This window comes from Gossypium hirsutum, chromosome A13, assembly GCF_007990345.1.
Source record: "Gossypium hirsutum isolate 1008001.06 chromosome A13, Gossypium_hirsutum_v2.1, whole genome shotgun sequence".
Classification (NCBI taxonomy): Eukaryota; Viridiplantae; Streptophyta; class Magnoliopsida; order Malvales; family Malvaceae; genus Gossypium; species Gossypium hirsutum.
The window spans coordinates 4,029,915-4,035,663 of NC_053436.1; the positions used below are offsets into that span (position 1 = coordinate 4,029,915).

A 5,749-nucleotide genomic window follows, 5' to 3' on the forward strand; every position below is an offset into this window, starting at 1 on the left:
TTGGGACTAAGATGTGAGGATCTAATTAAAATTAAAAGGTATAATGAGAATTTTCAAAAACTAGAGGAGCCTAATTAAATTTGCTAAAAATTTCAAAGAAGAAATGAAATTTTTCAAAAATTTTGGAGGTCTAATTAAAATTTTCTTAAAATTTCAAGAGAGAAATCAAAAGTTTCCAAAATTTTGGGGGGCATTTGTCACCATTACGGTTTGTCTATAGACACCAACTTAGCCAAAATCTTTATATATGGTAAGTTTAATTAAAAATTGACTTAAAAATTAAAAATTATTTTTATTGAAATGGTAAAGTTGGGAGAGTTTATGATTGGTGTTTTTGGTTCAAATTCCATCATAAGTATTTTTTTAGATTTATATAAGAAAAAGACAAAAATACCCTTAAAATTGATATTTATTACTTTGTTAAAATAAGAGCCTTTAAGTAATTTAACAACTAAGCTAGGACTTGGTTACAAGTGACACCAACTTCGTCAAAATCTTTATATATAGTAAGTATAGATAGATATGTCATACCCAACCGGCCAACCCACGATGTGGGTGAAAGCAATTATATAATACATTTATTAAAAATTAAGATAAAAACTAAATATTACTTTAATTGAAATGGTAAAGTTGGGAGAGTATATGTTTGGTGTTGTAAGTTTAAATCTCATCATAAGTATTTTTTCCCTAGATTTTATATGAAAAGACTAAAATACCCTTAAATTAATGTTTATTGCCTTGTTAAAATAAGGGTCTTTTAATAAATTAATAGTTGAGTTAGAACTTGATTACGGGTGACACCTGTTCAGTCAAAATCTTTACATGTACTATAGATATAGTATAGATATATATTAGATTATGTAGGTTAAATGAATTATATTAAAAATATATTTATAAAAAAATATTTAATAATTGAATCATGAATGAAGTGATAATGTGTTTATGTATAAAGTTTTACTAATCTTGAGCTCCATCCTCATACATTTGATTTTTTAAAGGTTTTTTAATTGTTTTGTTTAAGTATTTCATATAAAAAAATATAAAAGATAAAATATTATAATAATAATATGTTCAAGTTGGTGTCGAGTTTATTCATAATACCAAACTCAACAAGAGACTATTGTATACAAGATTATTACACACCCACGATATGAGTGTGTGAAAATAGAATAAAATAAAATAAAATAAAGAACACAGATTTTACGTGGAAACCCTTTCGGGAAAAAACCACGGGTAGAGGAGAAGAAAATTCACTATGTCGAATTCGAATTATTACAAGAGGAATATACTATGTCTATTTATAGGCTTGGGAAGCCATATTCTAGTAAGACTGAAATATCTTATTCTAATCAATATCAAATAGATAGAATTTAATAAGGTTTAAAAAACCTTATTCTAAAATAAAATAAAATAAGTGTAATTCTATATGGATTCTTCTTTTATTTTATTTTACCACTGTATTTTATTTAAATGAGGATTCAGGTCACTTATTTCTAACAATCTCTACCTTAACACGAATTCATAATGAACAAGTTCTTCATCACGAACTCTCAACGAACAAGTTCTCGACCTCTTCCATAAAACCCCTTAAGGGTTTAACGTCAACAACGAACACCAACCAAGTCTAAACAATGCTCAAACTTGGTTATAGGAAGTGACTTAGTCATCATATCTGTAGGATTTTCATGAGTACTAATTTTACTCACAACAAATCACCACGAGCAATAATATCACGAACAAAATGATACCGAACACTAATGTGTTTTGTTCTCTTATGAAACATTTGATCTTTTGTAAGAAAGATGGCACTCTGACTGTCACAATATACTGTGCTGATTTGAAGGTCTTTATTGAGTTCACTAAAAATTCCCTTCAACCAAATAGCTTCTTTACAAGCCTCAGTAATCGCCATGTACTCAACTTCAATGGTAGACAAAGCGACTGTAGTTTGCAAAGTGGCTTTTCAACTTATTGCACAACCTCCGATTGTAAAGACATAACCTGTAAGAGATCTTCTTGTATCAAGGTCTCCAGCAAAATCAACATCAACATACCCAATGACTCAATCTCTAGTTCTTCCAAATTGTAAGCAAACATCAGTAGTACCTCGTAAGTATCTTAAAATCTACTGAACTGCTTTCCAGTGTTCTTTACTAGGATTCGCCATGTATCTACTAATTGCACTGACTGCATATGATAAATCTGGACGTGAGCAAACCATAGCATACATGAAAGATCCTGTAACAGCCAAATTTTTCAGTGGTGTCGGAAACAGTGATTCGAGATCACTAAATCCGACGAGTAAGTTTAGAAATTTTAATAAATAATAATTATAGGCCAAGCGCGAGCCTAAAAGAATTATTTTTAATTAATGAATTTTGCGATTTTAAAAGAATTAATCAGGTAAATTGGGTTGAAAACGAGGTATCGAGACCTTGGATTCATAAACCGAGCCATAAATATTTTTATAAATATTTATGGAGTGTTATTAAGTTAGTATTAAAGTTTCGTTAGAAAATTTTAACGTTTGGTTAGTCAATTAATTAAAAAGGACTAAATTGAAAATAGTGCGAAATTTATTCAATTATGATTAAATAGTTTAAGTGATTAAAAAGGAGGGATTTAAAAGGGAATTGGACCCAATTTGTATGGGCTTGACGGCTGGGTAAGAAAATCAGCAAAAAGACAAGGAGAAACAAGGGCAAAATGGGGAATTTTGCAAATTAAACATATAAAACAAGACAAAATTGAAAAATCTGGAGATATCATCATTTTTCTTCAGCAAAAACGCCATGGAAGGTCTGAAAGCTGCTGGTTTTTCATACTTTGACATATGTGAGTTCAATTCTTGCCCTTTTCTTTGAGATTTTTATGTTTTTGTGACTTTTACAATTAAGTCCAAGTGTTTAATTCATTAGTTTTTTATTTTATGGACAAAATTAAAAGTTATCATTGACAAGTGTTGGCTGTTTATGATGAATTAAAATGAATTTGAAGCTTTGATTTTATTGTTTGATGATTTTATCAAGTAATTTTAATAGAAATTGATTTTAGGACCTAATTATGAGAAAGTTGTGAATTAAGGTTTAGTGTTAAAATTATAATTTTCAAAGGTTGTGTAATAGTTTAGAATGATGGAATAAAATGTTAATTGAGAAAAATTAGCTTATTAGATGAGCTAATTGAGCAAGGACTGAATTGTATGACCTGTGAAATTTAGAGGAAAAATGGTAATAAACATCTTGAACTAAAACAGTTTTGGACAGCAGCAGTAAGCTAATTTTGTAAAATCACCATAAATTGTAAAAATCGAATTAGAGGATGAATAATATATGAAATTAAAGCTTATTGAGTCTAGTTTCTCATAGAAGAAACGGTGTAAGCAATTGAATTGTAAATTATGTGCTATAATGAGTTTTGTGAGATAAGGTCAGAATAAATTCGGATTCCCCTGTTTTAAATTTAGAAAATCACCAAAAATTGGAGAAAATTAATTAGAGGCTCAAATTTATATGCTTAGAATCTTTAATGAGTCTATTTTCAATAGAAATCAACGGGAACATTATCCGAGTTCTGTACTGTGATATAATTAATTTTTAGTGAAGAGAGATCAGAACTGTTGGATAGTGAAACAGGGGAAACTTAAATGAATAAACTGTACTAATTGGCTAAACCAAAAATTATGAAATTTTTATGGTAAGAAGACATATGAGTCTAGTTTCTGGGAAAATTTATGGATCTTAATTTGGAATTCTGTAGCTCAAGATAAAAATAATTTAGTAACTATAACACAGATGGACAGCGTGAATATTCATATAAGTAGATAGTGAAAATTATGGATAATGTTACCTATAAGCGTGTTGTTTATACTAAGGATGTGGATGGAGAGGAGGAGGAGGAAAATATACATTTATATATGAATGACTTGTGTATAAATTGATCACGTGCCCGATTATAATCGATAAATGTTGAATTAGAAAGGATATAATGTTTTATTTGGAATATTTAATATGAAATTATGATTATCGTTATAATACAAAAATCGTACTAGTGAGTTTGTATAACTAAATTTTAGTGACCGTTTGTTAATTTTATGAATTTCACGATGTGTTATTTCATATGAATTGATGATAAAATCGTGAATAATGTAAGAGCGTGAAAATTGAATAAACGATCAAATTGAGTATTTTCAGTGACAAGATGAATTGATGGAAAAGACAATGGTTGATCCATGGCAAAGTGCGAAATGTAGGTATGGTATTATCCATACCGAGTTATGAAATGTAGGTATGGTATCATCCATACCGAGTTGAGAAATATAGGTATGGTATTATCCATACTGAGTTAAGAAATGTAGGTATGGCATTTCCCATACCGAGTTGTGAAACGTAAGTATGGTATTTTCCATACCGAGTATAAAATGTAGGTATGGTATTTCAATAAGGAAAACCATACCGAGTGGTGAATCGTGGCACTGAGCAAATGACAGACTCAAATTCGTAAGACGTTCTCTAATTTGACAAAGATTGATAAGTGACATATGAAATTAGTATTTGTAGACTTATGGTTATTATTGATATTAAGCTGAATTAAGTGTACCCATTGATATTTAAATGATTCAAGGGGTAAGGTTCTGATATGAGATAATATGAGTTTGAAATGAATTATCACCGGTATATACCTGAATTATATGGAAATGATGGTACGTGAAAAAAATTGATATAATGAAATGAATAATAAATGTTTATAAAGAAACAGCAAAAGAATTATATCTATCATGATATGTAAAAGCGTGATTATCTTTTATATGTTGTTACAAGTGAAATTTCTGTTAAATGATCTGTAAATTTTGGTAATACTCTGAATCCCTATTCCGACGACGGATACGGGTTAAGGGTGTTACAGATCCCACTGCACTAAAGTATGGAACATGTGACATGTATTCAATCTCATCATCTGATTGTGGAAACAAAGCCGATGAAATTCTAAAATGGGCTACTAAATAAGTACTAACAGGCTTAGCACTCTGCATAATGAACCTGCAAAGAACTTTCTTAGTGTACCCCTTCTGACTTAGGTACAATTTATTTACTTTTCTATCTCTGAGAATCTCAATTTCAAGTATCTTATTTGCTGGTCCTAAATCTTTCATCTCAAATTCTTCACTTAGTTGGGCTTTGACCTTTCTTATCTCTTATTTATCTTTTGCTGCTATCAACATGTCATCAACATAAAAAAAGTAGATACACAAAAAAACATCACTGTTTTTCTTAAAGTAAACACAAGTGTTAAAACTACTTTTTTTGAAATCAAAGTCATAAAAGAATCAAACCTCTTGTACCACTGTTTTGGTGACTGTTTCAAACCGTAAAGGGACTTTTTCAGCAAGCAAACATAGTCCTCTTTTTTTGAGACTATAAAACCCTCTGGTTGTTGCATGTAAATATCCTCCTCAAGTTCTCCATGCAAAAATGCAATTTTTACATCTAACTGTTCAAGCTCCAAATCATGCATGGCTACAATACCAAGCAAAGCTCAAATCGAACTATGCTTAACAACTGGGGAGAACATATCTGTGAAGTCCACTTCTGGAATTTGACTGTAATCTTTTGCAACAAGCTTTGCTTTATATCTGGATTCTTCAACTCCTAGAGTCCTTTCTTTCTTTTTAAACACCCATTTACAATGAACAACCTTTTTACCTTTAGAAAGTTTCACAAGATTTCATGTTCTGTTTTTGTGGAGTGAT

At 30.0% G+C, this 5,749-nt stretch overlaps 1 long non-coding RNA gene across 1 annotated transcript; it reads left to right on the forward strand.

Moving 5' to 3' along the window:
* The first annotated feature begins 2,782 nt into the window (after positions 1–2,782).
* On the forward strand, positions 2,783–4,686 carry LOC107944959 (uncharacterized). The gene is made up of 2 exons (XR_005907379.1): positions 2,783–2,835; positions 4,194–4,686. It is a non-coding gene; the product is annotated as an uncharacterized lncRNA (long non-coding RNA).
* Positions 4,687–5,749: the final 1,063 nt, after the last annotated feature.